General features: G+C 40.3%; 1 long non-coding RNA gene across 1 annotated transcript in view; it reads right to left on the bottom strand.

The window, feature by feature from the left end:
* Positions 1–4,327: 4,327 nt before the first annotated feature.
* The window catches only part of LOC107207783, a 29,447-nt gene continuing 16,904 nt past the window's right edge, over positions 4,328–16,870 (bottom strand). Inside the window, exons 4-6 of the long non-coding RNA XR_004498291.1 lie at positions 8,866–9,008; positions 6,790–7,061; positions 4,328–4,437 (exon numbers count right to left, since the gene is read on the bottom strand). This is a non-coding gene — a long non-coding RNA (uncharacterized LOC107207783). The remainder of the gene's footprint in view (positions 4,438–6,789; positions 7,062–8,865; positions 9,009–16,870) is intronic.

Genomic DNA, 16,870 nt, shown 5'->3' with positions numbered 1-16,870 from the left:
GCAGCCTGAGGGGATGGTGGACACTGTGTAGATCCTGAGGTGTCTGCTCTTCCCTCTGTTTCCTCCTGTGATGGAGCACTAATGAGTGCTGTCATGTGTCTTTTGGATTATTAATCCACACACAAGAATGCAGTCCTGAACCATCAGAAAACCATCACACTCATACTTTTAAGATACAATAAGCCCCTGATGAGTCCTGCCCTGCATCCAGCTCATCAGACCCTCCAGGAAGAGGTGAGGCTTCAGGGTGACAGTGTGGCTGTGGAATGGGGTCATCTGCTGCCTCTCCCAGTCTCACCTTTCCTGTGTGGAAAACAGGATGTCACTCAGTGATGGCTCATGCCTTTCCCCCAGTCAGACTGAGAAATGGGGACACTGCACATCCTCTTACACCACTCAGCTGCAAAACTGGTGTGGGGCTTTGAATAATTAACAGGGACGAGGAGCCGTGGCTGCTTACAGGAGTCATCAAGAGAGATTAGCTGCAAGCAAGTACTGATGCTCTTAAACTTCTTATGTCTACAGCTGGCCTTGTTTTTTTTCCCTCCTGTTTCATTTAGCACCAAATTCTCCAGGTGCTTACAGGGCAGAGCTGTACCAAGGGATGGTCCCTGCTGCCACCCCAGAGCTCAGCCCTGCTCAGGGGCTGCCCCACGGCAGCTCTGCTCCCCACCTTGGCATAACTGCCCCACCTCGACACTACCAAGTTCAAATTCCCTGGATTTTGTTTGCTGTGCCATAAAAAGGACATGGTAGCTGCAGTCCATCATGCTAAATCATTTTAGCACCTCCTTTACCCTACATAGACTTACAGTGCTGAGAGCACATTTGTATTTTTCTCCTGCTACTTTGGATTTATACAAAAAATGCCCCAATTTCCATTTATTTGTGACAGAATATTGCCTGTCTTCTTCTTTTATCTTTTCAGCTTAAGAAAAATAACATAGGACATGATCACCACTAACAAGACAGCACGTTCTATATAACTTCTCCTGCTGTGTTGTTTTATTTACCAGCTTTCAAATCCCTAACCTTCCTCTCTCCAACTTCCTTTCAAATGAAAGGATCCTCTTGTCTCTGTGAAGTTCTTCTCATCTGCACTGGTTTGCGTGTTAAAGTTTCAGCATCCATTTAGTCAGTGATGGTTATTCTGCCTAATGACTCCTATACCCCTGTTAATACTCTTTTATCTGGCTCTAATATTTTAAGATCTTGTCTAATATTAATGCTAAATGCTAATATTAAAGATTTGCTACTAATATTTTAAGCTCTTGCTGGTAGTGTACTAATGTTTGGGGAGGTGCTTGGGAGTTCATTGTATTGGAAGGACTGCTGGAGAAATTTTAACAGCCTTTATGAGTACTGCATAGAAATCTAGGCAAAATAACTGGAATAGAGGGACAGGTTTTAGCAATTTATTTATGGAGTATCCTGCCAGCAATGAGCTCAGAATCAGGTTGAAAATGTATGTGTGTGTGGGCATGTGAGTGTGTGCCTCTCTGCATCTCTCCAATCAGCCAGGATGGAGAAAAACAACCCCATTGTGGGGCAGAGGTGAGGGACACCTGCAGCCTCTCCTCCACCGGGTTCCAGCCAGTGCTGCCCCTCCAGGTGATGCCACAGGGACAGGGAAGGAGATGCCTGCTGTCCTCCAGGAATCCCAGCCCTGAATTACAATTCCTTCAGTATTGCTACTTCTCCCGTTTTTTCTGTATGCCTACAGACAGCCACGTTTATCTCTTGGCAATAGAACATCCCAAAGGTTTACAGAGGGCTAGGAAAAAGAAAGATTTAAAAGAAAAAAATCAAATTGAAACCTCCCGTATTTCAATATCAATTTATTAACACGAACCTCTGCCACATGCAAAGGGAGAACAGAATCCACTCTTCCTCTGAAGAGCAGCCTCCTCCACTAAAAATAAAATACAGTGCAGCGTTTATTTCACCACGGTTTAAGAGTTAATGAAAGATTTGCACCTGTACAGCTGTTGTAGACTGAAACGAGCTTGTGGAGAGAATGTGTTTTCTGGTTGAGACAGTTGTAAATGCCTTGAGTAAAAACACTGAGGACTGCTAATGGATAGGTTTATTTTAAAGCATGCCATCTGCTATCAATCATAGAGAAGTATAGGAAGCAAGTTTGGCTGTGCTCCCTCCTTGTGAGCCTGATAAAGATAGGGCTGTGGTACTCTGGAACATTTAGTACTCAAGAGAATAAAACATCAAACCTACTCAGCAGCTCCACTAACAATAATAAAAATGCCTCTGCCTAAAGGTGACATTCTGAATTTACGATTATTTGTGTCTATAAAGTGTATTCTTTGGCTCCTGACTCATTCTGACTGTCTCACTACAAGAACAATACATTAAGCCTGCCTGAAGTAAATGGAAATCCTATCCTTTTATTAAACCAGCAGCCGGTACCTGAGATCTTCTAATACCCTGTAGGACCCAAAGAAGGTTTTCTGCTCTGAGTGCTAATTCTTTTTGGTAGGATTAAAGTCAACTGCAGAGAAAATGCTTATTTTGTGCACTCAGAACTAAGCCCTTCTCCAGGTAAATATACTTTTAAAAGAATAAGAATAAAAACAAGAAAACCCAAGGCAGATTCTGAATATGCAAATACACCAAGCAAAGGCTGCAAAAACTGCAATTTACCCCGTTAGCTCATATTTTATGCTACTTAGCATTTGAGAAAGGAAAAGCTTACGCTGTAAGAACCTGCCCAGGAAAACCATGCACAAAACTCCCAAAAGGTGTGTGCCAATCTTCCTTCTTAGCACTGAACTTCACATCTGCTGAGATTCTCCAGAACTGAAGCCAGGGATTTTATTTTTTTTTAATATAATTATTTTTCCCTTTTTTTTTTTCCCCCTACACTGCATTTTCCTCAGTAAAAGGCAGTTGGAAGATGCAGAGCTACTTCCCCGAGATACATGAGCATTTGGTTAACTTCAGAGGTATGAATCATTCCCCTGGCTAACACCACATCCCTCTTCTCTCACTCACACTCTGGTACCCCCACAGATCAGGGGCTTTTCAGCCTGCCTGCTGAAAAATAATTAAATATATGACACTTCTTGGCAAATTCACCAGATGTAAAAAAACACTTTGCAATGAAGCACACCGGATCCGACCACATTAGGCTCCTATCTTAACAAAATCCTCTTGCAAGCCTGCTGCTGGTTGGAAAACATTGCTGTGGAAGCCTGGGGAAAACCCACCTGGTGATCAAGCTCATGAGCCTAATTAAAGTTAATAGAGAAATTAAAAGTGGGGAAAATAGTAGAACAGCAGCATGGAAAAAAAATAAATTAGTAAACAGTCAGATTAGAAAAAAGATAAAAAGCAATGGGAAAAGTGAGTTTTCCTTTGAAATCTGCTCTGGAAAGTGATGGTGATTTCTTTCAGTGTCCCTGCACCCTGAATTCTTCACACAGTGGGCCATAGGTCCAAGAAAAAAACAGATAGTGGAGGTTTAGAAACTTACATAGTTCACAGTATTAAATCAAGGCTGATTTTGGGCTGTATTCACCGTTTTGGTCCTCAAGAGCTTCACTGCCTTTAAAGTCTATGGTCAAATGACCACACTGGTTTCAAAGAATATCTTTAATCCCTCTGTCTGAGGAGCAAAAGAACTGAGAAATAAGTTTCTAGGGGAGGATCAAAACTAGTATATACTTGGAATGAGTGAAGGATTATGAAAAAAAATTAGGAGACTATAGAGACAGAAGAAAACCACAAAGATAGAGAAGATTGTTCTGTGGGGAAGTGGATAAGCTCTGAGCATGTTGGGAGCAGTCTGCATGGTGACTTGCCTGCAGAAACACAGAAATACTGGAAACTATGCAGGAATATAGGAAGGCAAAGTTCAGGTAACAGGAAAAACTGGAAAACAGTTGTCATGAATTCCGTGCCCAACACCTCCTGGGAAATAACTCCCTGGAGGTACTTCTTACCTCTGGCTGAGGATTTCCAAATAATTCCCTTCCAAGAGCAACACCCCAACTCATAAGGAAATAAATATCAATGACCATCTCTCATTACTGAGCTCTGTACCAAAACCAGTCTGTTCCATGCTCCAAGGAGAGGGACAGCAAGTCACACAAGGGCACATCATCACACCGAGGTCACAGACCAGTCACAACCATTAAAACCTCCAGCAAAATAGTTCACTGAAACCCCAGCTGATAAAAATATATTATAGCATTGAAACTTTCACAGAGATGTAGCTTTTTATCAAAAAATGTCAGGATTTTAAGTCTGGGATGAGGGGCTTGGATAGCCAGAGGAAACACAGAGGAAGCCAATCCAGACTCACCCATAGCCTGATGGTTACACACCCAGGGATGGAGGGAGGTCCAGGTCCAAATCCCAACTCTGAAGACATTCCCAACACAGCTGACAGCATCCAGAAGGAAAGATGTGCTCCATAGCCTTACTCCACAACATTTTGCAGAAAAAAAAATAAATATATATATATTTAAAAATTCCCAAGGTTTCCTTTTTTCTGCCTCATGAAAAATGGAAACAAATTAAAAGGCTTGAAAATTTTTCATGGCTTAGACCCTTGTCTGTGTCCAGCCCTAACCCCACACTGCCCAGAGGTTCACAGACACTCTGCTCCTACCAGAGCTCGTGTGGTGAACTCCCCATCTTTTGCACAAACTTAACAGGATCGTTTTAGACTCAGAACATTTTCCTGTGAAAACTGCAGGCTCGGAGCAGCTTGTCAGCAGAGTTCAAGTCCCTGGCACACAGTTCATTGCAGCTCTAATGAAAAAGCACAATGATTGAGCCTGCCTGGCTAAGATTAGACATTAGTGGCCGTATCAAGAAGAGAAATACCTGCAGATTAGCAGAGCAATTTGCTGCTCTAAATCTGAACCTTCTAATCTCTTTTTTTTTTTTTTTTTAAAGTAAGTAGCAGCCCATGAATATGGGAACAGAATTAAAACTGCATTTACTAAGTGATTTCTAAAATACTTCAGCATGTGTTTTAGAAAACTGACAAGTCATTAAAATATAGTTAATAAACATTATTCAGAACTCGTTGCTTTAGATTAACTCTGCTTTAAAATCACAGACATTGATTGGTTCAGTGCACTGCTGCAAGAGGAACTCTGGCTGGTGTCCATGCCCCGTGGAAGGAAATGTGATGGGCAACTTGGAGTTTACCTTGCTCTTGTATTTTCTAACTGCAAAATTATTTCAGAAATATTTGAAAAATACTTTAAAACTTGGCATCCTGGCCGCTGAAGGGACGCACAGAGACTGTAATCACAGGAAAAAACCATGGGAAGATTGAAGGGTGGTAACAAACTGAAATAGTTGGGGTTTCTCAGCCTGGAGAAGAGAAGCTTTTGGGAAGACCTTATAGCAACTTCAGGTACCTAAAGGGGCTCCAGGAGAACAAGAAAGGGACTTTGAGCAAGGGAGAATGGCTTTAAGCTGAAGAATAATAGATTTTGATTAGGTTTTAGGAGGAAATTTTTCCCTGTGAGGGTGGGCAGACCCTGGCACAGGGTGCCCAGAGGAGCTGGGGCTGTCCCTGGATCCCTGGAAGTGCCAAGGCCAGGTTGGATGGGGCTTGGGACAACCTGGGATGGTGGAAGGTGTCCCTGGCAGGGAGGCTGGAATAAGATGAACTTTAATATCCCTTCCAACCCAAAGCATTCCATGATTCTAAGAAAACTAAAATCACACAGAACAGAGGTAGCAGCACCATTTTCAGTGACCAATTCAAAGGAACCTGAAATCATGAGCCATTTTTGACCAAATGTAGGTGAGAACCACAGCTTTCACTGATGACAACTTTTAAAATTTATTGTGTGACTGTCAAGAAATTTTCTCTTTCAGAAGCTCTGCCCTGAGCCAGCTGGAGTTGTCTGCTTTTCTTATTTCATGCAACCATGACCAGATATTGTGGGAGAAACAAACTCAGGCACAACTCTCAACTCTGGACTGTTGTTGGTGACCTGATGCCATCAGGTGAGCTCCACCATCAGCTGCCCTCCCTGCTGCAGAGGACAGCTTTAATGGTTCTAATGTTGTTTGCTGATATTTTGAAGGAAGGGGAATGGTTTAGTGAGCTATTGGTGTGTTGAGAAGGGGTTGATCAAACTCTCTTTCTTGTCCAGCCCCTCACCCTGTTTTACTTTTTTTATCCAAGTACTGCAGGTCAGACTCTCACAGGAGAGAGCTGAAACTGAGAAGAGAGACAATGTATCTTAAAATTTAAAACACTGCTATTCATAGTTGACTTAGTAATGTAGCTAAAGGAAAAAAAAAATCATGGCTTAGTCAAAATTGTGCCCATCTAACTTAAGCTAAGATAAATATTTGCAAATGCTCTTAATGACCATTTTTAATCACTTCCAGAATTTAGTGAGCAGCTTTCTTTTGTTTTGGTTTGGTTTTTTTCTAATAATAAACTATTTCATAATAGGAAATTTCTGTAACCTGGTGAATGTTTTGATTTATAAAATCTCTCAGACATCAAAATTATGGATTTGAAAGCTGAAACATGAGGCAGATCCAGATCCTCCAAACGATTTTATTTTTCAGTCTTTTAAAATGACTTGGAGCTCAAAGTCTTTTACCATTTCATATTGCTACTTATATGGAAAAAAGAATAACACCTTGCACCCAAATAAGATCACTTGAGTGATACCAGCAAATTTATGCTTGGAGATTCTTATGAGGTGGATGTGATTAAACCCATTTTGTTTTCCCTGATCCAGGGTGCTGTTTTTTTGGGGCCACAAATCTCCATGAAACTCTACAAACCTGCTGATTTCCTCCCTTCACCGCTGTGGCTTGGGAATGTTTGTTCCACGGGGCTGAGCAGAGCAAACCACGGAGCCGTGGATTATCCCAGGTGGGAAAGAACCCACCAGGATCAACAATTCCAGCACCAGGAATCGTTAGCAGAAGGAGAATCTGAGAGAGATGAGTGAGCTGGGATTGGAGTGAGGAGACTCCTCCAGTGACACATCTCGAAGGATCAGGGACATTCTGGGGCTGTGAGAAGCTGCTCTGAGGAAAGCAAGGAAAACAGCCTGTTTGAAAAGGAAAAAAATAAAAATTAAAAAAAAAGAAAGGAAACAAATCTTTAAGAAACTCAGAAGTGCAGCTCAAGGTTTTGTTTTCCTTAGCCCAGTGATGAAGGAAATACAAGTATTTAAAGAGAAATACAAGTATTTGTTAGAAATACAAGTATTTACACAGCCTATGGCAGCAAGGAAGCAAATGACTGCTCCTGCCAGTGACAGAGGAGAGCTCTGCTGCTCCCTGAGAGCCAGAAGAATTCACATCCAGCCCAGATCTGGGAGCAAAAATCCTCTCCTCAGCCTCTACAGTGCCTGCCTCATCATGCCTGGACCAAACCTGAAAGGTCCTGGCCACATGGGAGCGTTCCCACTTGGATCTGTGCTCAGAGGGTGGCAGCAGGAGCCACCCGGTGTGGGGCTGAGTCATTGTCCCCCTTGTCCTCTGGGCCACTATTCCAGCACTTCCAAGCAAGCCAAGAGTGCAGAAACATGTGAAAATATTTCTCGCCCACTCCCAGCCATGCTGAAGAGAAACCTGTTGTGGTTAAATGACTCGGTCAGTCCTTTAGGGATTTTCCAAGGTTTCCTATAAAAAGAAATCTGTGGGAAATGAATGATTGCATAATCACTAACACATGCCAATTCATCTAAGCCTATTATCTTTTATGGCATTTTGTACTGTATTGTCCTTACCCTGGTGAGTTTCTGTCTTACAATTCTTTTCCTTGTGAAATTATTTACACATTTTGCTCTCTCTGACCCTTTTGCATCAGTGGGATATTTAGGCATACTTGACATCTCCATAAGGAAAGAAAGCAAAGACAAATGGTCCCACCACCTTTTATCTGACATAATATTTTTCCCACCTTGACAGGAATATCTCAACAACAGTCTCAGTGAGAACATGAAGAACGTGTTCAAGTTAGAAGCTGTGTTAACTGGGTCTTGATACCACAAAAAAGAAAAAAAAAAGGTTTTTTCTTAAGGAATATGCACTTTTACAGAGGTTTTCTAAGGTCCCCAACAGAAATGACTAGTATTCATAGTTTTAAAATTACATAGTCCCTTGAAAATGCTGCAAATTCTCTACAGATCATCATTTCTTAGAAAAGAACCTCAAGCGTCTTGGAAGTCTTAATTACACCACATTTCAATTGGATTTAGGCTGTTAAACCACAGGTTTTAATAGGAATTTCAGACCTTTAAAAACCTTTTGGTTTTCAGCTTTAGGACCCTGACATTGCTTGAAAGCCAACCAAGTATTCACCTTTAGAATTAATATTTAATCACGTTTTGAGTGGATTTTTTTCACTTTTCAGTGTTTTATTTTTCCAGTTTTGAACTCCTCCCAGTAACAACAGGTTCATAAACTTATCAATCATGGCTAAGCACTCACTTCTCCACAAGGTGTGGCCTCTGACATCACTGCATTTTTAAATAAGGGAAAAGTGGAGAAGGTTTGTGTGATTGAGAAACCACAATGCTTTTTTTCCTACAGTCTCAGATACTGAGAGGAATTATCACTGATGACCACTAACCACAGAGCTCTAAGACCAGAGAAGAGACCAAAACAGCTTTAAATTAAAATTAAATTAAAAAAAAATAATTCAAATTAAAATTTAATTTAAATTAAAATTAAAAAGCCTAAATGTTTAAATTAAACTAAGAGGTGAGTTCCCATAATCTTAACACGAGAGAGGAGACTGCACAGCAATAATGGGTTCTAGGGATGCTCAGGCAGAGAATAAATGAGCTACAGGTTCACTGAGCTAAATATGAGGTGGGATAGGCAGCTTTTGGTTATACCACTCACTTCTGCATTGAAAAGTCCAGTTCCTCAGAGCAGATCTGTGTGAATTGTCCCCAGAAATGCAGCAGGAGAACAGGAGGGCTGGGGAGAGACTTCATGTCCCAGACACCTGAATTCTCCATCTCCCGGTGCAGGGCAGTTCCACCCTAGGAAAAGGAGCAGAATTGGAGGAGCAGCCTGGATGAAAGGTGGGAGGTTAATGGGGATCACACCTGGTGCTGCTGAAGACAGGGAAGAGGAGCAATGATCAAATACTGAATAACAGTGAACACAGGAAAAAGCTCTGTTACACTTCATCCTCCCAGCCATGCAAACCCTCAGTGCTCCTGCAGCAACTCAATCTGCAATAAAAAGCAGCTCTGTCCTCTCTTTGGCCATTCTTGAGATAAAAACATCTTAGACTCCCTTTCCCATTGAAGAGGGAAGCAACAGCCAGCAAATCCCAAATTTACTGACAAGTTTTACCAACTCCAGAAAGCCAACAGGACCTACTCTTAATTTACCTCTGATTCCCAGCAAGCTGGAGCACAAAAGTTCCATATCAAGAGCAGAAACACGTCAGGCCAACAAAGTATCTACAAGTCAGATCAGCTTTTCCAGAAGAAAAGATTATTTCCATTGCCCACATGAGCAGGTTCTCCTGTACTATTCCATCTATTTTGGGTGTTCCTTTGACATGTACATTTCTGAAACCAAACTGAATTTTCTTTTATTCAGAAATAATTTGTGAGACTGTCTGGCAGCATTCTCACCCTGCAAGTGTTTTCTTGTTGTCAAAGGCTCCTGAGGATCTCCAGCACCTGTCATCCTCTGCCAGCATCAACCTTTCCATATGGGCAAGTCTCCAGAAAAGATTATGGGCAGTGTAAAATCCACCCAAAATCCACCCATCTTAAATCACCATTTCTCTGATGTACATCAAGGTTTCTGAGTGGAGAGTCCATTTGATTCTGTTGCTCTTCCAATGTATCTGTCTTAAGTTTCCCTTCAAAAATAGATTTACTTGTATTTCTATTGGTCTTGTAAGATATGCTTTGGTTTTTTGTATTAGCTAATTATTCAGTCCATTGGTAACATTTTAAAGCACTTTATCAGCCTATATAATTTTATAATCATTTTGTTGTTTTCACTAAAAAAAAAATGTAACTAGTCAGACACCTAATGCTACTTAAGTGCAAATAGATTTTTTTGTGGTTGAATAATAACATCTGTTTTGATTTTCCAGCCACAAAAGTGCATTTTATCTGGCCTTCCTTTATTTGAACTTTTCACATCTGCTCAGGCCTGCTTCCCATAAACTAAATACCAGATCCTTTCACAATGTAGGAAATTTACCTGCACCAGTTGTTGTCCCTGCTCCAAAGACTTCTTTATAGGAGCCAGATAAAAATGTCAAAATGCTAATAAATATGATCTTAGTGCACTGTGTATTTATTAAACATTGCTATTCATTTTCTCCATCCCAAGTGGTTGATACTCACAGATCTCATCCAGAAAAACTTATTTTAATGAATGAACTAATTTAAGTTTATGGAATGAAGTATGTTGTAGGCTGGTGACCCCTGTTCTACACAAAATTTAAAGATAAATTTGTCACAATGCTCTATGCCATCAGCTACAAATTCAATCAGAAATTTTAGGGATGATCAGATGCATTGTGCTTTCAGCAAATAAGAAAAGTCATGAGGAGAATTTCATAAGCCATTTTCAGGGTTATCTGCAAAGATTTGGTGATGAATTTTGAATTTTGACCTATTCTGGTCTCTTCAGAGTTGAGCAAAGTCAGGAAGGATAACAATGCTAATCAAAAACACTTTTACTTTTGTTTTTTGTTTTGTTTTTTTTTAAGTAGCTATTTAATTTCTAATTGTAGTTCACATCCCAAAGCTCAAATATATTTAGCTAAAGGAAAAAAAATTGAAGTGAGTGGTATGAAACTTCAAATGGAGCAAAACAGGCTGAGGGGTTTTGCCACTGCCATCAGCAGATTGGGAAATACATCCTGGGTATCAGACAAATGCTGAGGCTTATTCTTTGAACTCAGAGCTAAGGCAAAGGAAAATTCTTCTCCGCTGATGTGACCAGGAAGATGTGCAAAAAAAGCACCCCCTCATCAGCCTCTTCATAATATCTGCATCTATTCAGCATTTCTTGCCACTGATAGAGAGATATATCTCGAGAACTCCTACGTGCCTGGGCCCTGTGCAGCTGTGTCTGCAGCAAAACTGCAATTCTGGGCCACTTCCCACAGACAGATAACTCAGCAAATGGCTCTGCAGAGCAGAGAGCGCTGGTTGCAGAGCTGGGAGGACAGGTTTTCCTTCTCTCAGGACACCAGGAGCATCTCTTCTCTTCAAAGTCTCCTACCTCTGCTGTAGGGAAGAGACAGACTTTCATTCCTTTATGTTGTTTTGAGTCTTCAGCAAATCTCAGGCTCTGTCATTTGGCAATCTCATCAAATACAGCGTTATCAACCCAAAACACCCACCAGCACCAGTGTCTTAAATAGACATGAGATAGAAAAGTACAAGGAGGACCGCAGTGGTTTTGGGAGATGTTGGAAAGGCAATATCCATGCACTGCCCTTGATTTACACCTTGATTTTTTCCATCTGCACAGAAGATTGAAACTGCGTCATGATGGAACAGTTGAGAGAATCACAAAGAACTTAACAAGTCAAAAATGGATTAAAAAGCACTTTATGGCTTGTTAAAGAAATCCCCCTGTTCCTCAGAAGCATTTTTAGCATCTTATTAGTGGTATTTGATCTGACTAACATATTGACTCGTCATTTGAATAGGAGATGAATCCTTTTTGATGGACCACAAAGGGAGTATAAATTCAAATGAGCCACTTCTCCAAATTTTTATTTAAGCATAACCCCAAAGAGCCCATAACATCTGTAAAGGTTTTTTCTGTGTCCCACAAAAAACTATCCTAATGATCTTTTAAATCATGAATTTTTTTTTTTTAGAAGTAATCATTGCATATGTATTTAACTCAAATAATAATGAATTGGAAGTTCTATTTTACCTGTTTTCTGGAATGCCATGCATTAATTTGGTTCAAGAAAATACTCTAAGCCAATATAACATTTTTTTAAAAAAAACAATCTGTCATGGAACTCATACTTTAGCATGAGCTGAATTCATCATCAGCCTTATACAAAGTAGTTCAGAACTTGACAAATGAAAAGCACAAGACATATCAGAGAAATATGCAAAAAGCCTCATGCCTTTCAATCAATCTCTGATCTGAAATGATTTTGATCTATCCAATCTATACTGTTAAGGACAATTTCAGTGTCACCAAGACAGACACTGCTATGGAGTTAGGCAGACCCACAACTGTCTGCCCTTTGGCAAAAGCCAGAAAACTTTCTCCTAGTCATTCTTTGGAATAATTTTATACCATCTAAGAATTTGCACTTAGGAATAAGTTGGAGACCTCCAGCTCATTTTGAAAACAGTAATTTATAGCTACACAGACATTGTGATTTTACAGTGTTTTGATAGTTACGCCTTCACTATCCACATGGAACATTTAAAAACGGATTAGAAGCCATTAATCTTGGAAATATGAGGGATTTGTAGCCTGAAGAGGAACTCAGAGCATTTGCAGTCTAAGTCTCTTTCTGCACCTAGGTGTATGGTGTTATTAAGGTATTTTATCCTCTTCTGGAACAAGTCAAGAATTATACTGAGGCAATCCTATTGTTGTAAAAGTACTGGATAATAAATCAGGGGTCTCAATATTTTCTCACAGATACTCTTATTGACCTTGGACAAGTATTTAAGCTGGAAACCATTTTAGGCAGTTCCTGTCTCTTGTTACAGTCTCCAACAGCACTCAGTCAATCGGATCCCCATATGCAATTTCATCCTTTAGGCACAACAATAATCACAGCCTCCCACTTCACTAAAAGTCTTTCATTTTAAAACTGAAATACCTTAGAGACAGGTCAAATCAAGTCCCTGTATTTTCCACACCTATGCCTTGAAATGTGGGAGAGATCCACTCCATGCAGATCTTTGCAGCAGGCTGTTAATTCCTCCACAGCCTGACCTCAGACGCTGGGTTCAGCTGCTCCTAAACTCTGATAAACATCAGGTCCAAACCCAAATCTGGATCCCAAACTTGTGGTATGGGCCCATCTGTACTTGAAAGCAACGTTTAAAAAAAAAAAAGAAAAAGAGGAACGCTAAGATCATGAATATTTCTATTCGAATTCTGCATACAACAGATTTATGAACTTAAGCAGTTACTTTCTTTCTTTGTAAAATCAAAACTACCACAGGATTTCCCGTCCATATATGCCATATGCTTTTTCCAACTTTGTTTAAAATTCTTAGCATCCCAATATGCTGAATCTTCTGAGCATTGCTGAGGTGTTGCAGGATTTTTTTGCAAGCTTTATCAACTTTGCAAACTACACTATAGTCAAGAATTAATTTTTGTACAGGAAAAATGAACTTTATCTATTTATTTCTGCAATATGGTAATGAATGGTGAAAGCATCAATGCAATGGAGCCCTTGGGTAACAGCCTGAAATAGGATTAATTCTCCTAAGTGACAAGAGTGTTTATTTCAGTGTAACTGACTGTGTACATTGGGTCAAGACATGCAAAACCGAGTCCTGCCAGCACAAGCCTTGCAGGATCTTCTGAGTACAATCTTCATTTAGAGCCCAGTCAGAAGCATGACAAGTGAGACACCAACAACACTAAAGGAAACTTATAAATGTTTGCAAATACGTTTCATGGATTAATGACCCTACACATAAGAATTGACATTTCCAGGACAAATCACTTCTTTATCCTACTGGTATTTCAGCAGTTTTTGCTTATGCCAAAGCAGAGGCGAATTTTTCCTTCTTCAGATCAAAAGAGATCTAAAATCTGGGAAGATTTAACAGTAAAATAAAAACAATGGGGATGTAAATGCTAACCATCTGCATTTGTCGCTGCTATTTCTTATGATGTGATATCTCCATCAATGGCATTATATTTTTACTTTTGTTATCTCTCATAACTTTTCATTCTATTATGGTTAATCATTGATAAACAAACACTTTGACTTATAAAGTGGCAATCATCTTATCTAAATTTAACTGTGTAAAAGTCAAACACCTACTCCAAGCTACTCGTGAAGGCTCCTTCTATAGATAGTGGTGACAGATTGGCATTTTCAGAGAGAGACTTATCCTACCTGTCTTACACACTTGTTTTAAGATGGGATTAATCACTCTGTGGAAGTACTTTCTTCTTTTTCTTTCCTTGGACTGACTTCAGTAAAAAAGCACAACACAAGTTTTGTTAACAAAAGAAAAAAAGAAAGGGAAAAAAAACCCAAGAGATTATTTCAGGCCTTGAATTTGAATCCACAGAGGTATTTAACCTCAATAAGCAGTTTCTCTAGGATGCAGAAAGTTTCATCCTAAAGGCAGATGGGAAGAAGGAAGGTGGAGAGAGACAGGAGCACAGCCTATATAATTAGGTTTATCATCTGCCCCGACTCTTCACCTCTAGGGCTGGTGAGAAGTAATGCTAAGGAGAACCAAGACACAAGGGAATATCTGACTTACTTTACTCTGTATTGTTTTACCCAAAGAAACCGTGGGGATTGTCACAGTTTCCCTCTGGATGGAATTCCAGTGACAGAAAGGTTTTCCAGGCTTTGGCAAGAGAAAAGGGCTGGCCAACAGCTATTCTGCTTCAGCAGAAGCAAAGCAAAACCAGAATCTCCCTTTTTCACATGAGATCAGCTCCAGCTCAGCACAGGGAAGGACCACACACCAACCATGGCTTCAGGACACGAGCCTTAGGAGGCAATTCAACGGAAACTTCTAATACCCTTCACATCATTCAAATGAAAAGATGCTGATGCTGAAGAGGGGAGAAACATTCTTCCTGGCATCTCTCCATTTGAAATTCTGCTACAGTGACAGTATCTGGATTAGACTCCAGGACAGTATTTCTGAAACAGCAGGAACCCTGCTTACTGCATCAGTTTTAAATTATAAGCCTTCCAAAGATGTCAACACCACTTTCCTGGAGACTTTCCTGAAATTAAAACATTGAGCTTTTCCCCTGAGCCCTCACAGAGTCCTATGGATCCATTGCCCAGTGTCACCGTGATTTGCCCATGTTGGGTCACTGCTACTACTTCATTTCTGCTCTATAGTCAGCCTGGCTCTTTGATGTTACTCAGTCACTATTTCCTTTCCCTTTACTTTTATCTCTGTCCTGGCATTCTTCCTTTAAGCATCCTCTCTACCAGATGGTCTCCATCTCTCCTTCAGAAGTGCCCAAAATATTCCTACTGCCTCCTCTTGATCTTCCCCCAGCAGCAAACCTCTTCATCCTACAGAGCTCAAATACCAATGGATTTCTCCTCCTTGCTGCTCTGCTTCTTTCTTGCACTTTGAAAAGGAATTCACTGGAAGCAGCTAACCTCCAATCCTCATTATGCACGATGCACTCATTTATAAGAGTTTACCCAGGAGAAAAATTCAGACGGGATATAGGCTGCTACAATTGCGTTTTTTCAAGTGGAAGCACATCTGATGTCTGCGTGCCGAACCGGAGCTCTAGTTTTTAAAACAGGAGCTCCAACTTTTGCATTTGGAAATCCATATGGATCCTTTAATCTGAAGGTCAAAACAGCTTTCATGAAAGATACTGAAAACAATGATACTTTATATTCACCAGCATAATTATATAAAGATGATTCAATATTGTAGTATCATCAGAGGAGTCGGAAAAGTCTCTGTGTTATGTATTTTTAAGATGGGGTTTACAACAGTGTAAGATGAGGCTTCAGCAGTTTACAGAGAGGAAAAAAAAAATCTTGTCACAATTTATATCTTCCTAATAGGTCACTGAAACTCTGAGGATAACAATTGCTTTAGCTTGCAGTTGTCAGTGCACTATAATCAAGAATAAAGCTCTAGATATTCTTGTGGAAGTACAAGCACTTACTAAAATGCAGCAGCATAATAATGTATTATATATTATACAAATACAGTGAGGTGGGATTTGTGTTTGTCTCTTTGCAAGAGAAGAAAGAACTCTGAAATGACCTTCTGTTCATAAGTTTCTTTGAAAAAGGCTTGGCCTGAAACCACTTCACTACTATTGATATAGTCTGTTTCTGTACATAAATCTTAAATGTAAGCACGGCTTCAAAAAATAACTAAGCAATCACAAAGCTTTACTTTTCAGATTCAATTGCCTTCAAATCCTTTACTGAAGTCCCCTTGGCACTGTCACTTCAAAATCAGGATAATGCTGCATAGTGTTTCTCAGTTTCAGTAAAACAAAAGCCTTATTGAATAAATATGTGTGAAAACGTTGCAAACAAAACCATCTCAGCAGCCACCACCTGACCAGGCTGTGGTGACCCTCCCTGGTGACCTGCGTGGGCTCGGCGCTCGACTTCTTGGCATATCCCAGCACTGCTAAATTCCACTGTCTTTGTCCTTAAAACTGCAGCAAAACACACGTTTTCCTTGCAGGAACCTAAGAGCAGGCTTTAGACATCAAGGAACAGCAAGGTGACCTAGGATTTCCATATGCAGGAAGCTGCTGATCAAATGGTATATTCTTTTTTAATCTGCTTTTTGGATCATGAATATAGAGGAAACCTTGTGGTTCTGCTAATCCCTTAACTCTGGGGTTTGTAAGGAGAGCTTACAACGTTACCCCGTCTTGGAAACGTAAAGGCAGAATAAAATATCCAGTATTTACTATCTCATGCCTCATTCTGCTCTAAAAAAGGATGACTCAGGAATGCTTTTCATTTTTCTGCACATCATCTTCTGCATAGCCTACGTTTCCCTGTAGTTAAAATATTAGCTCAGGCCCGTAGATCCCATTATTGCAGCAAGATGTGCCGATGTCCCCGTGATCAGGTTTCGGGGCTGCGAGCTCAGGTATCCAAATCCCTGAAACCAGAGTCAGCCAGCAATTAATTCCTGACTTTGGGCCCTCGTGTTGGCAGGAGGCA

Source organism: Parus major, chromosome 7 (assembly GCF_001522545.3).
Source record: "Parus major isolate Abel chromosome 7, Parus_major1.1, whole genome shotgun sequence".
In the NCBI taxonomy this organism is placed as follows: domain Eukaryota; kingdom Metazoa; phylum Chordata; class Aves; order Passeriformes; family Paridae; genus Parus; species Parus major.
This window is presented reverse-complemented; position numbering and strand designations above follow the sequence as displayed.